At 39.9% G+C, this 17,959-nt stretch overlaps 1 long non-coding RNA gene across 2 annotated transcripts in view; it reads left to right on the top strand.

Annotated features, from left to right (window-relative positions):
* LOC137847888 (uncharacterized) overlaps window positions 1–5,023 on the top strand; it is a 61,477-nt gene extending 56,454 nt beyond the window's left edge. For both annotated transcript variants that reach the window (XR_011091113.1, XR_011091112.1), the window contains one exon: window positions 4,190–5,023. This is a non-coding gene — a long non-coding RNA (uncharacterized lncRNA). The remainder of the gene's footprint in view (window positions 1–4,189) is intronic.
* The last annotated feature ends 12,936 nt before the right edge of the window (window positions 5,024–17,959 follow it).

The following is a 17,959-nucleotide window of genomic DNA, read 5'->3' as shown; positions in this document are numbered from 1 at the left end:
GTGGGTACCTCAGCCACGGACCATTCTGATTCAGAGATGTGTTATGCCAGTGTATCCCATATCCTATTGGGATAACCCAGTCTTGTCACTGGGTTACATATTCTTGGTATCTCAGTGTTTTGTTTTGTTTTGTTTTTATTTTTTATTTTTTTGCAGATGAAAGGAAAGGGATACTTCAAAATTTATTGAGCTTTCCCTGATGTTGATGGCAATACTTTGTAAATTCTGAAGATATTTCTTTCACCAATCTCTATGCACAATATATGGGAATGCTTTTAAAGGTGCATTTCTTAAAGTTACTGTTTATATATGAACTTTGAAAATGATACTGTTGAAAGGACCTGTGCTGTGCCTGTGTTTTGCTTGCCAGTTCAAACTGTCCCTCTGTGGAACTATTAAGCTTGAAGTGGGAACTGAAATTTTGTACACTGAGAACTGACATATGGCACAGAATTTGCCTTTTATTTGGAAAGCTTTCAGCAAGGAACCTCCCCCACTGTGCTAAGCTTCTTCCAGTGAATGAAGTAAGCAGACATGAAGAGGCATTCCTAAATAAGTTACATTCCAACTAGGTCTCTGTGTGGCTTGGGAAAATAAGCTCTAGACTTATAGCAACAGCTACACCAATAAGGATGGTTAACCTATTCCTATCTTCATTCTGTTAAACCACTAAGAAACTCACTCCCTGTAGAGCTAAAGTCCAGTAACCTGACAGAATTCACTTAATGGAAAATAATATGATATACATTCAGAATGCAAAATAGATTTTGTTAAGTTTTCATATTTGTAAAACCATGATATTCTAAGGCTTTTTTTTTTTTTTTTTTTTTTTTTTTTTTTTTTTTTTTTTTGGTCTGTTGTACATTATAAGAATTCAATAATGTATAATATTATAAGATCATAGAAATCATAGGATATCCTGAGTTGGAAGGGACCCACAAGGATCATCAAGTCCAGCTCCTGGCTCCACACAGGTCTACCCAAAAATTCAGACCATATGACTACATGCACAGTCCAAACACTTCTTAAACCCTGACAGTCTTGGTACAGTGACTACTTCCCTGGGGAGCCTGTTCCAGTGTGCAACTAGCCTCTCAGTGAAGAAACTCTTCTTGATGTCCAGTCTGCACCTCCCCTGCCGCAACTTGACACCATTCCCGCAGGTCCCATCACTGGTCACTATAGACAATAGATCAGTTCCTGCCCCGCCACTCCCCCTATTGAGCTGTAGACTGTGATGAGGTCTCCGCTCAGCCTCCTCTTTTCCAGGCTCAACAGGCCAAGCTGCTCCTCATATGTCTTCCTCTCTAGGCCCTTCACCATCCTTGGATCCCTACTCTGGACACTCTCCAACAGTTTCACGTCCTGTTTGTACTGTGGTGCCCAGAACTACACACAGTACTTGAGGTGAGGCCACACCAGTGCAGAGTAGAGCGGGACAATCACCTCCCTCAACCGACTAGTGATGCCATGCTTGATGCATCCCAGGATACAGTTGGCCTTCATGGCTGCCAGGGCACACTGCTGGCTCATATTCAACTTGCTGTCAACCAAAACCCCCAGATCCCCTCTCTGCAGAGCTGCTCTATAGCATCTCACTGCCCAGTCTGTACTTATAGCCAGGGTTGCTGCATTCCAGGTGCAGGACCCAGCACTTGCTCTGGTTAAACTTCATGTGGTTGGTGATCATCCAGCTCTCCAATCTGTCCAGATCTCTCTGCAAGGCCTTTCCACCTTCAACAGAGTCAACAACTCCTCTCAGTTTACTATCATCAACAAATTTGCTCAAAACACCTTCTAGTCCTACATCCAAATCATTCATAAAAACATTGAAGAGGACTGGCCCTAAAATGGAGCCCTAGGGGACTCCTCTAGTGACCATCCACCAGCCTGATGCAGCTGCATTTACCATAACCCTTTGAGCCCTGCCCATCAGCCATTTTGTACTGCAAAATCCTATGGCCAACTATGTGAAAAGCTTTACTGAAATCCAAAAAGGTTACATCATCTGGTTTCCCTTGATCAAATAGATGGGTGATGCTATAATATATAAGATATTATAATATATATCAATATGTTGGCATTTACTATGCCATTTATTATAGCTTTATAGCTTTGATATTTTGGGAGGTGATAAGGATATAGGTGGTTCTATTAGGCCACAAGCTGAATGCATGGGAATTCTCATTGCCAGTTTATATTACCAAAACAAAACAAAACAAAAACAAACAAACAAACAAAAATCTGAAAATTTATTGAAAACAAAACAAAACAAAACAGTCCTTTGCATTTGTCATTGCCTTAGAAAATTTATAAATGGCATTCACTTTGAACTATTGTATTTCCTAAGAGCTAAGATGTAGCTTCCTGGAAGACAATCTTCAGCATCCTGCACTGAACACCCTGCAAATAAATACAACTTTCCTTCCACTACACTGAAATGTACACCAAACATTGATTGATTGGTTCATAAACCAATTTCCCAAGTTAATGAATAGAACACCTATAAAATCCGGCATGTTTTCACATTTATCCTTCATAGAAAATCATGTATGTAAAATGTTTCTTGGATTCTGGCAAAATAAATGTCATCTAATGAAAATTTCTACCTTAATATTGGTTGCATCTAAAACTTCCATTTTATTCTTCAGCATATTAGAAAACCCTCAAATAATTTTATAACCTTCAGAAGTGTTAGACAAAAATCAATCCTTTGAGTTTTAGAATTAAAATACATACTTGCAGCTCATTGCTGAATAAATGAAAAAAAAAAAAGTATTGTTTGTTCCTTACGATATATTTTTAAACAGTGTGAACACCCTAAGCAGCTTGTTCATGGCATTTTTTTAATGGGGAAACATATGAAATGCATTTTATTGTTAAGTTTAAAAAAAACCAAACTAACTAAAAAATAATAGAAAGGAATTTTGCATTAAGGGAAGTAGTACTTCTTACCCCCCCCCCCCCCCCCAAAAAAAAAAAAAAAAAAGGAAATCTGTCAGTGTAACTGAAGAAAACTATTCTATAGATTTAAAACCTGGAAACCAAAAAGCACATTGATGCCTTCATTATTGATGTTGAAGTGGAACCATATGATTCTTACTTCACTTCACCTAATACAGCGATTTGGATTCTAGTTGTATTTCCATAGATTTTCTTTTTTCTGTTTTGTTTCAATTTTTATAGCAATTGTTGACAGTTTTCATTTTTCTACAAATACCATTCTGGATAATTTACATCATCTTCCTGACACTAAGATTTCATATTCAGCGCTTTGGTGTGATGGATATGTTTAAGTACATTTTATTTACAGAGATTTTTTCCTAACCTTTTCTTGTTAAGGAACACCATGCTGCTTTTCTGTGTACGTACTGCACATACTTAACTGCTGCATACTTTTTCTTGATTAAACATAGCTGATTTTTCTACAGGTATATTGTTTAAAATGTGCATATGCCATGTAAGCATTTCAAAAGCATATACTGCTTTTGAAAGCTATATATAATATCTGATATACTTTTCTGTCTAAAGCATATGTCTATATAATGATGCAAAATTAGACATACATAGGAAAAGTAACCATCTAGATGGTTACTTTACTATATAAGATTATTAATATGTGACTATTAATATATTCAATTATATTAAGACTATAATATTCATTTATATTAAGACTATAAATATGTGTTTCAGAAACAGATGATTTCAAAATACAATGATGTCAGTGGTTTTCCTGTCAGTTCTTCCACATGTCTCTCATGGTTAAGGACTCCCTGACATGTAACCACATGTAACCATTCGGCTGTTTTTTTGCTTTTTTTTTTTCTTTTTTTTGGTTGCACCATATATAATCAATTCCAAGCAACAAAATAGGAAATTTTTGAAAGTAGAAAACAGTCCTAAGTTCTATGAACTTACTACAGTTCTTCTATTTATGAGGATACATATTACAATTGTTAGGAACGTTTTAACAATTCGTGTCCATAAAGAACAGTCCTGTCTGCCTCTGGGTCCTGCACTGGCAATTTAATTCTTGAATCACAGATGCAGTGTGTCCCAGTCTCCCCCTCATTCTAGTCAATTTATCAAGTCTTCAGAAAATACTCCCCAAATTTATGAACCTGTTTGCCTTTGTTATTCCGGACTTCTATTTCTAACAGTTACAGCCTTTTTTTTTGTCTTCTTCAAGATTAATTTAACACTGCTATAGGTGTGACTGTCCCCATGAATGGCTGGTGAAGAATGTTTTAATTACTGGTGAAGTGTCAATAACAAAGCTATTTGTGTTTGTATGAAGTCTTTGATGTCTGGGGTTTTCAGAACAACCGATAACAACTAGTGACTGTTATGGGATACTATGCAGGCCTCTGATATCTGGCCAGGTGGCCAAGAGATTAAGAAGAAGAAAAAAAAGAAGCTTAAGGACGGCTAGGAGACAAGACCTGCAGGGGATGCTGTATACACTTGACACGGTGCCAAGGAGTACAAAGGGGAAGGACGAGAAAAAACTTGGAGGAAGACTACGAGCCTTCAGCATGAAAGACCCCTAGAGACCCTCAGAGGGACCACCGGAGACTGATGCGCATGCTCCGGTAGGAGGGACTGGGCCCCGGAAGCTAATTATAATAACCTATTTTTTTTTTTTTAGAAGTAGTAATGAATATGTATTAGTCTAGGAGCATAAAAATCAGCTGCTTGACGTAACTGGTGTGCGTCCTGGTGGAGCGGAGACTCCCGGTGCACCCAGCACAGTTTGCTTACCTCTATTCTTTTAATAAATCCTATTTTTTTTTATTTAATCCTATTTTGAAGAACGAGTCATTTCTAACACAATGACATGTGCACAATTCAAGGGGGCATACTGAGAACAAAGGCTCCAAGCTTCTGGGCCTTATCTAACCATAAACTTGGAAATAAATAAATAAATAAATAAAAATAAACATACAAAATCACCAAAACAGTCCTGTTTCTTACTCTCTTTATCTCTAAAATGGATGATCTTTTCTGCAGGAGGAACACTTCAAAGATCTTTAGGGCTCTTCAAAATGCCAAAATGTTCTGATTCCTGAAAATTTGTTTTTAAAGAGAAAAACTAATTTTTTCTTTAAGAATGTATTTCTCTACAGTGCCCTAATTGTCTCCGTATGGTAAAAGCCTGTGCAAGAATCAGTGAAGACAATGGCATAAATCAAGGCTAATGTTAAGGAACCTTACAAATGATTTCAAAATTGTTAACAAATGTGATCTTCTGCTGTGGGATGTTTTCTGTGGTGTGTTTCCACTTAGCAGTCAGAATGTTTACTGCACTCAACCATATGGAGTTCTGTAGATGTGTGTTTCCTGAGAAGCCTGACACTGAGAGGAGAACTTTCTCTAGATCAGAGAAACTTGTACTAGCAAATACTCTGCTTCACTTAATTGCATCATGCTGCACTGCAGAAGTGCATAGGAATATATTGACATTATTATACAAGAGCAACTGTCCCTAACTGTGGTGTTTTAACACCAGTAGATAGCTAAGCATGATCATTCTACTGTCTCGCACTCCTTCAAAATGATGGGGAGAAAATGTGGAAAGAGCTTGTGGGTTGAGGTAAGGACGGGGAGATCACTTACCAGTTATGGTTGCAGGCAAAACAAATTCAGCACAGGAAAGGTTAATGTTATTTATTGCCAGTTAATAACAGCCCACAAGAGTAAGAAATTAAAAGCAAACTAAAAACGCCTTTGCCCCCATCTACAGTATACTACCTCCACCACCCAAGCAGCGCAGAGGAATGGGGAATGGGGGATACAATCAGTCTATAGCACTTCACCTCTGCCACTCCCTCACGGTCCCTCCCTGCCCCTGCTCCCCATGGGGTCCCTCCCATGGATGCCGTCCTTCCCTAACTGAGCCTGCGGGGGCTGCCCACGGGCAGCAGCTCTTCAAGCACTGCTCCCACACGGCTCCGTCCCACGGGGTCCATCCATCCATCCCCCAGGAGCAAACTGCTCCAGTACGGGTCCCCCACGGGTGAGGGCAGCTCCTCCCAGACCCCCTGCTCCTGCGGGGGCTCCTCTCCACGGGCTGCAGCTCCGGCCCGGGGCCTGCTCCTGCGGGGGCTCTCCATGGGCTGCAGGGTATGAGAAACACTCTGTAGCCAATAACTTAGGCTCAGGCAATGATCTTGGTGAAGTAGCAATTTTATTCATGATTGCAATGGCAGGCATCCCACAAGCAGGAGCACACCTACCAGTCACAGAGTACAATTTATATACTTTATTCCTTGACGACCTGGACCCTCTCTTGTTTCCCCATTGACTGGGTAATCCAGGTTCACAACCTATCTGATGCTTCAGAGACAATACATGGCCTTCAGTTGCTGGCCTGTTAATTTTCAAATTTCTTTTGACTTTTTTATTGTTTGAAGTGGTAATGTTTCTTCACTTATCTGACTTGACTTGACATCATGATTTTTGCCTAATTGCTCTAAGGAGTCTGGTTGTCTGCATTTTACAAGTTTGTCTGGTAAGCTTGCTTTTCACTGCAAGCGTATTTCAATACCACATTCCTTACATTTAAACAATGTAACTCTGTGCAAAAACAACTTTTTTATTCCTACAAGGGGAACTGCTGCTGAGTGCCTGGAGCACCTCCAGCCCTTCTTCTGCACTGACCTGGGTGTCCAGGGGCTATTCATCTTCCATTTTCTCCCTCCTCTCTCCCAGCTGCTGTTGCACAGCAGTTTTTTCGCCTGTCTTAAATTCACTCAGAGGCCTAACAAGCATCACTGCCTGGCTTGTCTCTGCAGAGTGGTGGGTCTCTTTTGAAGCTCCCAAGTCTTAATGGTGCAGCTTCTGGGTGCTGCTAACAGAGGCCAACACATGCAGCTTCCTGCAAAACCTTGCCAATTAAGCCCAATTCATTAACTTATTCAAAGTTGGGAACCTTGCACCACACTATTTAAATTTTATTCCCTTAACCAGTGTTCTTCAAGGTTTTTAGTCTATAGATCATTTAGACTTTTAAAAATGCACTCACACAACTGCAAACTTCTACTTTTAAAGCAGCTGGCAAAAGAGCTGTGTCATGTAGGTAAGTAAAAAGTTACTAGTATATATATAAAATCTCTATATTATAAAACAACAACAACAAAGCCAATAACTACTTGTAGAGTAGCAAGAAAAAAAAAAAGTGACACATTATGCCAGAAGATACTCAAGGCAGTCACAAATTGACTCAGTTGACTCAGTTGTCACAAATTCCCTCAGGCACTTGATATTTCTCTGAATGCAATATTTTTATGGATTATCTTCTACTGCCTTGTGAATAACTTGTGACTTAACGGTTGTTGGGCTAAATGACACTGAAGATGTTCTAATGAGTTCCCCAAAAGAGAATGAAAAGACCGTTAGCATCTGGTTTTAGGCTGGACTATGAATACATCTTTAAACCTTTAAATCTTTTAGGTCTAGGTCAAAGAAGGTAACTACAAACTCCACATAGATGTTTAGAGAGGTCCATACTAGCCTTCTAATGTGATCTATGAAGTGTCCGGTTGATTGCAATTAAAGCTATGCCCCTGTAAATTTCAGGAGATGTTGGTTTATACTTCTATTGAGGACTAGTGACTTCAGGCAAAGTCTTAAGGGTGCAGGCTATAAATTATATTGGTTTGTAGGAAACAAAGAGTTCATTTTTTTTTGGATCCTCAGAGCCTTTAGAGGCAAGCCAGATCTACCGTGACATGAAATGCACATCTATCACGCTAGCAGAGGGAGCACAAGCCTGAAATCTCTAAAGAAAAAGGGAACCTTCACAAACATTTTGTGTGTCAAATGAGTATGTGAATTCCTTCTGTGAATACAAAAGATGCCAGTTAACTTAAAAACAGAAATAAAAGTCATTTTTAATTGTTCCTTTATTGTTGAAGAAGGAGAGGATCCAAAGGTGTTGTCGCTTTGGGAACAGAGTACTTCATTTATTTTAATTTCAATATTTTATTTATTTATTTATTTGTTTTAATGGTAACACACACAATTGGCTGATCTTTTTAGCCCCTCTCCATCTTTTGCCATGGAGGACTGTGAAGAAGAATACTTCTAAATGAAATAGATCCTTGAAACAAGAGTAGTAGTACTTGGAAAAACAATTATCAATACTCACATGTTTTTTGAGGAGGAAGCAACACAGAAGTGCATGGTGATCTAAAATAATTATTACATGACTGTCTATATTTGAACTGCAAATAGAGGAGGGAATCAAATTTTGCAAAACTACTGCTCTTCCTTTCTGTCACCTTATATCTCTGGAAAATTATAGAGAACTCCAGGTCTCTCTAAAAGGCGAAAAGCTTCTAAATTTACTACAAAATACGCTTGCCCTAGCAGTTCAAGGACTGTTTTATATTTAAGCTTTTCTGAAACTCTGAAAGTAATGTCCAAGGCTTTAAAGATATATCAAAAATAAAAATAAAGGTACAAAGGAATTATAAAGGAGAGCCAAGTAATCACCCTAGAGGAATTCTGAATATATATATATGCATAGTTGTAAATACAGCTGCAAGGGAATTAACTGATTCTGCTAAAGCTTAACATGCTCTGTCCTGGAGGCAGATGTTCTTAATTTTTAACTTTCTGAAAATAAAAAGAGACATCAATAGGTGTTACCACCAGAATTCACAATTTCACTTTACCTGTAACTTACATAGATATATCTATACTACATACTGTGAGCATACACATTAATTTTCATTAAGTTGGTTCTTTATTAATCACTAGCTATTTTTGAGAGCTTTTTTTTCTAGTGTATATTTTTTTAGGACCTTTTTCTTCAAACTGAAAGGGGAATTCAAAATAACAAGCAGTTTATAGAATGGTATCAATTGTAATGTTCCATTAAAAACTTTAAGATATACCTTTGCAAGACATTTGTATCATGCATTACAAACCAAAAACTGGAGATAGTTACTTTCACAGTGGAACACCCCCTTGGGAAACCTCCATTTAGGGGCAAGCTGTGACCATCCCAGTTGCAGTAAGCCATTGAACACTGCTCTACAATGTTTGACAGTATATGAATCCAGCATTCAAAGAAATGTGCTGTGAGTGCTTCAGCCTCTAGGCTTCTATAAACAGCTTAAATGACTGCTATAGTTCATATTCTTTTATTTAAGTAAGACTATATATATAAAACAAAACAAAAACAAACAAACAAACAAACAAAAACAATAACTGAATTTTTCCTTACTTGGTGACATATGTGTGTAGTGGGTTTCTGTGGCAAGGTTTTGGTTTCTTATGCTGAGTCTGTTTTGCCCGTTACAATAATTACTGCATGATTTTCTCATCTCAACTTTTGAGCCCTTTTCACATATTTTCTCCCCATTCCTCTCTTTGAGGAGGGGGAGTGAGAGAGCGGCTGTGGTGGAGCGCGGCTGCCCATTAGAGCGGAACCATGACAATGTGATACATAAGGTCAGGGATATACACAAAAAATATGTTGGTTTTGCTGCCTTGGTATGAATTTAGAAGCCATAATATGTCTCAGTAAACTTCACTTTCATACCTGAGAAACAGAGGAACAGTAGCACAAGCAACAGATAGTCATAACTGGATAAGGGATATGCTAGCTGAAATTCCAGTAGAACACCGATCTGGTTTGTAGCTGTATACATTTTAATTCTTTATAATCAGATTTTCTGTCTGTTGAGCAGTTTTAGGTTTAAGCAAAAAAGTCACATCTTCTTGGACTTTGTCAATATTTCTAACAGACTGTATTTTTTATGTAATCTGTTAAATTACACACGCATCAACAAGCTGTTGAACTGCCTTTTTCTCTGGTGATATCAAAGGAATCTGTGGTCACCCAGCAGAGCTGAAAAATATGCCTATTCCCTTTAAGGTGATCAATTTTGGATAATCAGCCTTTAAAATTTTGGATAGCCTGCTAGTTAATACATGTTTTATTACACAATGTGTAAACGCTTATCACATAAGGCCGTTGTCTTGCTAGGCATATCAGTATCTTGATCTCTGATGTTGTTAAATCTCCTTAATTTTAAAGTAAGAGTGTAGTGTTTGTTATGCAATGTGTTCTTTTAATGAATCAATTAACCAGAATAACTGATACAGTACTCCCTTAAGGAAAAAAAAAAAAGGTTTTTGATACTGTCTCCCGTGACATCCTACTAGCAAAGCTGAGAAAGTGTGGGATAGAGGAGTGGACAGTAAGGTGCGTTGAGAATTGGCTGATTGGCTGACTGGCTGAGCTCAAAGGGTGGTGATTGGCACTGCAGAGTCTGACTGGAGACCTGTGACTAGCGGTGTTCCCCAGGGGTCGGTGCTGGGTCTGGTCTTGTTCAACATCTTAGTTGACGACCTTGATAAGGGTCCATCCTTAGCAAGTACGCTGATGATACAGACCTGGGAGGAGTGGCGAACATGCCAAAAGGCTGTGCTGTCATTCAGCGAGACCTGGAGAGGCTGGAGAGCTGGGCAGGAAGAAATCAAATGAAGTTTAACAAGAGTAAGCACCAAATTAAGTTTAACAAGAGTCCTGCACCCGGGAAGGAACAACTGCATGTATCAGTACAGGCTGGGGGATGACCTGCTGTTGAGGAGCTATGTGGAGAAGGACCTGGGGATCCTGGCTGACAACAGGTTGTGCCTGTCATGTATGCCCTGGTGGCCAAGAAGGCCAATAGGATCCTGGCATGCATTAAAATGAGAATGGCCAGCAGGTCAAGGGAGGTGATCCTCCTACACTATTTTGCCCTGGTCAGGCCTCACCTGGAGTACTGTGTCCAGTTCTGTGCTCCCTGATACAAAAAAGGCAGGGATCTCCTGGAAAGAGTCCAGTGAAGGGCCACAAAGATGATATGGGGCCCTATGAAGAAAGGCTGAGAGACCTGGGTCTGTTCAGCCTTGAGAAGAGAAGACTGAGAGGGAATCTTATCAATGTTTACAATATCTTAAGTGTGGGAGACAGTGGGATTTGGCCAAGCTCTTTTCAATGGTTTGTGGGAACAGGACAAGAGGCAATGGCCACAAAATGGAGCACAAGAAGTTCCACACCAACATGAGAGAGAACTTCTTCATGGTGAAAGTGACGGAGCAATGGAACAGGCTGGCCATGGAGGTTGTGGCATCTCTTTTTCTGGAGATCTTCAAGACCTGTCTGGATGCCTACCTGGGCAGCCTGCTCTAAGGAACCTGCTTTGGCACGGGGGTTGGACCCGATGATCTCTGAAGGTCCCTTCCAATCCCTACAATTCTGTGACTCTGCGATTCTATGATTCTGTGACACCTCCCCTGACCCCCCCAAACAAAACCAACAAAACCAGAATTATTTTGAAAAGGACATAAACATGGAACTATTAGTTTTAAGTGACAGATATAAAGCTTTTGAAACTCTTACAGTGGGTAGAAAAAATAATTGTCTTTATTATTCTGACAAATTGCTGCCTAATACGAGTCTTTTACAAACCTTCTAAAGTAAGTGGTGCAAGAGCCTGTCAGGTTCTGGACCTGGATATGCTTAAAATAATTAATTAAATAAATAATAAATTAGATTATTATTTTTCTTCTTCTTATCATTATTACTAATCTTATTTGGGCACAGTTTTAATATGTCTCATTTGTCTTTTATTGTTGATTTCTCATGATCCTAGTATTCCAAATTGGAGTGCAATGTATGATTACACTAAAATATAAGGACTTTTAATTGCTTACATTTCATTTTCATTCATTAAAATTCATAGATTTTAAGGTAAAATAAACCTAGGATAGGTAGGAAGCAGCATTTTCTATTTAAAAATGTGTCATAAATGGAGCAACCTGATCTGGCATATAAATTTTGAACAGCAGTTGTGGTATTGCCAACGTATATATGTATACAAATAGATGTCTTAGATTATATATACATGTATTTATATGATATAAAATATTTATTTATATAATAGTTTATATATATATGTATAATATATGTATGTAAAAATATATGTCATAGTCCTACTGTCTGTGTGTTTTGTGAAGTGTACTCATGTCTGCTTTTATTTCCTCTTTACTAAGCATTTGTGGGGACATGTCTATATGGAAAGGATAAAACGATAAAGCATGGAATGATCACTTTTCCCTCAGTTCTTGCATTTTGAGTAAATTACAGAGATTACTTTAGTAACTCTAGTGAGCTGATGACCAGACAGACATGTCTCTCCATTCAACATTAACTGGAGCTATAGTACATCCTACATTTTACAATATAGTGTTGTTATATTGAGCAACTCTTTTCTAATTGCCATAGAAATTGAAATATCAATACAGTAATGGAAAGTGATAACATTCTGTTGCTTTTTCCACAGTCCCTTCCCCTGCTATGAGGTAATTTTACATCAAGCTGCAGAGAAAAACATTCAATCCAACTAGTTTTTATAATTACTCTGGACTCTAACTTTTGAAATGCCTGCTTGCTAATATTCCAGGTCTTCTTCTCTGATTACACTAATAATTCATGAGTAAGACCTGTTATTCATTAGCAATGACATGTTTTACAGTTTTTAAAAAGACAGTTACCTAAGTTTGTTTTAATTGGTTATCACATTTTCGTATACTTAGTAGCAAAATACCTAGCAAAGAAGTACCCTCAAACAGTTTTGAGTAGAAAACCTAACTGAACATCTACTCCTGAATGTATTCCTATAAAATACAAAGATAATATGCATAACGCCTTCTTCAGTTCACAGGCAACAGTGTTGTTGATTATTAACTATATTTGCATACAATCCACTTCATGGCTATTAATAGAAATGTCTGAAACAAAGTCTTTATCGCTGTACAGATAGCTCTGAAGCTAATCCATGAAAAAAACATTTTTGAGTATTCATGCATATCACTGTTATGGCTGTACACAACTTAAAGTCAAATCAAACTGCAATTGGCTTCCACAGTGGCTGGTCAAAAGTGGGAAGTTATCCATATCCTGCAGCTGCAGATCACAGAATTACACAAACTTTCCTTTAAGCATCATGGCCTGAACAGTTGCAATTTACCTCTCAGAGGCATTGATACAACACAGGCAGCTGTAGGTCTTATGAGCAAATGTTTTGATTCTTATAACTATTTTTTTCATTGTTTTTATATGTTATGCAGTCCATCCATAATAATAGCCTGTGCTGCTTAATGCAATAACTAATTCTGACCTTTGCAACTTTTGTCTAAAGAATTAAGCAAATGGTCTAACCAAAGTGCATATCCTTCTCTGGTACAAGCCGCCACCTGCGGTATAGTATGCAAAGGCATAGCGGTGGGAATGACTGTTGAATAAGAATGTTATATAAATAATTTACACGGTAAATTTCCGTTAAGATACATGGAAAATCAGGCGGTGACTGGAGACAACCAACAAGGCTTCAGTAAGGGTAGACCATGCGTGACAAATTTGGTGGCCTTCTATGATGAGTTTACAGCATCAGAGAATCAAGGAAGGGCAACAAACATTATCTACCTGGATTTGTGCAAAGCATTTGACATTGTCCCACACAACATCATTGTCTCTAAATTGGAAAGACAAGAATTTGATGGATGAGTCACTTGGTGGGTGGGGAACTGGCTGGATGATTGCACTCAAAGAGATGCATTCAATAGCCTGATAGCCAATAGAGACCATTGATGAGTGGCATTCCTCAGGGGTTAGTATTGGAACTGGTGCTGTTTAACATCATCTGTGACACTGATAGTGGGATTGAGTGCACCCTCCACAAGTTTGGTGATGACACTGAGCTGTGTGGTGCAGTAGGCATGCTGGAGGGAAGGGATGCCATCCAGAGACACCTGGACAGGCTTGAGAAATGGGCCTGTGCAAACCTCATGAAGTTTAACAAGGCCTAGAGCAAGGTCCTGTGTCTGGGCTTGGTCAGTCCCAAAGCACATGTACTGTCTGGGTGGAGAATAGGTTGAGAGAAGCTCTGAGGAGAAGAACTTGTGTGTGTTGCTTGATGAAAAACTGAAGAGGAGCTGGCAATGTGCATTCACAGCCCAGAAAGCCAGTCATATCCTGGACTGCATCAAAATAAGCATATTTAGCAGGTCAAGGAAGGTGATTCTCACCCTCTACTCTGCTCTTGTGAGAACCCACTGTAATGGCTTTACCCTTTTGGGCAGCTAAACTCCACCATAACCCTTCACACTCCCCCTATTCAAAAGAAAATATACTGGAAAGAAAAAAAGGCATGTGGGTAGATAAAGGTAATTTAATTAACAGAAAAAGAAAGAGGGAAAAAACAAAACAAAACAAAACAAAACAAAACCCCAATGACAAGCAAAGGCCATATGGAAGCACAGAGGGAAGCAAAAAAAATCTCTACTTCCAACGAGCAATGTTGAGCTGCACCCTGGGAAGCAGGGCTTCAATACATATGTTGGTCATTTGGGAGGACAGACATCTTCATAACAAGACCTCCCCCTCTCCTTCCCCTTTCACACCTTTTGTTGCTGGGTGTGACATCATGTGGCATGGAATATCCCGTTGGTTGGTTTAGGTTAGCTGCCCTAGTGATGTCCCCTCCCCACCTCTTGCCCACCCCCAGACTACTAGCTTTGGGGGTGCTTGGAAGGAATCTTGCTGCTGTGCCAGCACTGCTCAGCAACAGACACAACACTGGTGTGATACCAGTGTTTTTATAGCTAAAAGTGCAGAGCACAGCACTGTATTGGCTGCTGCAGGGAAAGTTAACTCCCAGCTAGACCAGAACACCCACCTGGAGTACTTCATTCAGCTCTGGGGTCCCAAACATAAGAAGGACACAGATCCACTGGAGCAAGTCCAGAGGAGGGCCATCAGGATGATCATTGGGCTGGAGCACCTCACTTATGAAGACAGGATGAGGGATTTGGGGTTGTTCAGCCTGGTGAAGAGAAGGTTCCAAGGAGACCTTATAGTGGCCTTTCCATACATAAAAGGGGCCTACAGGAAAGCTGGGGAGGGGCTCTTTAGAAGGGAATGTAGTAATAAGACAAGGAGTAATGGCTTTAAACTAAAAGAGGGTAGATTTAGTTTAGATAGAGGGAAGAAGTTCTTTAGTCTGAAAGTGGTGAGGCACTGGAACAGGTTGCCCAGAGAAGTAGTGGATGCCCAATCCCTGGAAGTGTTCATGGACAAGTTGCATGGGGCTTTGAGCAACCTGGTCTAGTGGGAGGTGTCCTTGCTCATGGGAGGAGGGGTGGAACAAGGTGACCTCTAAGGCCCCTTTCAACCCAAACCATTCTATGATTCTATGATTCTATGTTTTTCCATATAGTTTCACCTTGGTATTATTGCAATAATTTATCTTGTGTTTAGGAAATAACACATGCTATGTCTGGTGACATGGATGCTTCTAGAATAAATGGATTATCTGTTGACTGGGAAGAAATTTTCTTTGAGCTACTAACTCACTATCTTTCCTTCCTGTCCTCTCCAAAACATGTCAAGATTCTCTGCAGCATTGTTGCAGAAAAATCCAAAACTCAATTATATATTTTAAAAGGCATTACAAGAAAAAGTATTCTATATGCTAGGTATCTGGCAGGAAAAGCAGACTGTTCTAACAGAATTTGCCTCAGTCTTTATTAGCAAAACCAATTGTGCTCAGAATACCCAGCCTGTGTTGCAGGAAGACAGAGACAAGTAGCAGAATGAAGCCATTGTGATCCAAGGGGAAATGGTTAGCCATCTACCACACCACTTGAACACATACAGATCTGTAAGGCCAGATGGGACCCACCCAAGGGTGCTGAAGGAGCTGGTGGAAGTGCTCACCAAGACACTTTCAATAATTTACCAGCAGTCTCCTGTTGGCTGGAGGTTGGTGAATGTGACATCCATCTACAAGTAGGCCAGGAAGATGGATCCAGAGAATTACAGGCCTGTCTGTCTGACCTCAGTTACAGGGAAGGTCATGGAGCAGGTTGTCCTGAGTGCCATCGCATGGCACATACAGGACAATCAGGTGATCAGACCCAGTCAGCATGGGTTCATGAAAGACAGGTCCTGCTTGGCTAACCTGACATCCTTCTGTGATAAAATAACCCACTCAGAGCAAGGCTGTGGATGTTGCTTACTCAGACTATAGCAGAGCTTTTGATAATCTTTTCCACAGCGTTCTCCTGGAGAAACTGGCTGCTCATGGCTTGGGTAGATGTCCTGTTTGCTGGGTAAAATCTGGTAGGATGGTTGGGCACAAAGAGTCGTTGTGAATAGGGTTAAATCCATTTGGTGACTGTTCACAGATAGTGTTTGCCAAGGCTCAGTATTGGGGTTAGTTTCATTTAATATTTTTATCAATGATACTGATGAGGGGATTGAATGTACACTGTATAAGTTTGCAGATGACACTATGTTGGGTGCGAGTGCTGACCTGCTTGCATGTAGGAAGACTTTGCAGAGGGATCTGGATAGGCTGGATTGATGGGCTTTGTCCAACTGTATTCAACAAGGGTAAGTGCTCAATCCTGCCCTTTGGTGATAACAATGCCATGCAGTAATAATAGGGAGGGGGAAGATTGGCTGGATAGTTGACCAGCAGAGGAATACTTGGGAACACTGTCTGACAGCCAGATGAATACGGGGCAGCAGTGTGCCCCGGTGGCCAAGAAAACCAAGAGTATCCTGGCTTGCATCAGAAACAGTTTGGCCAGCATGATTAGGGGAGTAATTGTCCTTCTATACTCAGCACTGGTGAGACCATACCTTGGGTACAGTGTTCGGTCTTGGGCCCCTCACTACAAGAGAAGTATTGAGCTGCTGGAACATGCTCAGAGAGGAGCAACAAAGCTGGTGAAGGGCCTAGAAAACAAGACACATCCCTTAGAGAGGCTGAGGGAACTGGGGCTATTTAATCTGGAGAAAAGGAGGCTGAGGGGAGACCTTATCACTCTCCACAACTACCTGAATGGAAGCTGCAATGAGAAGGTGTTGGTTTATTTTCTCAGGTGACAAGTGATAGTATGTGAAGAAATAGCCTAAAGTTGTGCCAGGGGAGGTTTAGATTGTATATGAGGAAGAAATTCTTCATGGAAAGGGCAATCTAACATTGGACTGGGCTGCCTAGTGAAGTGGTGGATTTGCTATCCCTGCAGGTGTTGAAGAGACAGGTTGGACATGATATTCAGGATATCTACATATCTACTACTATTTTAGTAGTAGACTTGGTAGTGATAGATCAATTTGTTTCTTCTACTTGAATCGTGGAAGATAATAACCACGTCACAGTTGTGCAGCACTAACTGGGCATCAGCCCTGGTGTTCACAGCCAGCAGAATGTTGGCATTGGCTGTGCTGTAGGGAGTTGGTGACACTGTTTGCCCAGATAAGCAAGGGCAGGGAGGGAAGAGCATGGAGGGAGACAGTGGAGGGTGGTGGGTTGTGCTGTCTTTTTTGGGAAACCTTTCAAGACTTTTCTTTCTTATAGTTATTTCCTTACATTTAATTTATGTACATTTGTATATGAGTGCATATACATATGTGTGAGATACACATATATTTAAATATGCATACATAGAATATCAGTGTATAACTCAGGGAGCTGCACAGAGACACAGGTGGGCAGAAGGCACCAGAGCTGAATGCTACAGATGCACAGACCAGCAGAGAAGCCATCTATTTTATATTGACCCAACTGTTATTTTCCCTGTTAGCAAGATTTCTACTTTGCAGTGATGGTGAAATAGCAGAATATAAAAATAATGAGATTTAAAAATGCTTTTTAAGTGGTCTGAATCTTGGTCTCAGCAACATTTCACATTTCTGTGGTGATAACAGTCTATCTACATCCTGAACATCTGTCAAATTATTGTGAAATATGTGTAAATCCAAAGCAAGAAACAAATCTATGAATACTTTGCCAGCTAAAAAAGATTAATAATATCTCCCTTGTCGACATGTAGAAATCATTGAAATATGCTGGCTGAACATCCCAGTAGAGAAAGACAGAAATTGAAT

Source organism: Anas acuta, chromosome Z, assembly GCF_963932015.1.
Source record: "Anas acuta chromosome Z, bAnaAcu1.1, whole genome shotgun sequence".
Classification (NCBI taxonomy): Eukaryota; Metazoa; Chordata; class Aves; order Anseriformes; family Anatidae; genus Anas; species Anas acuta.
This window is presented reverse-complemented; position numbering and strand designations above follow the sequence as displayed.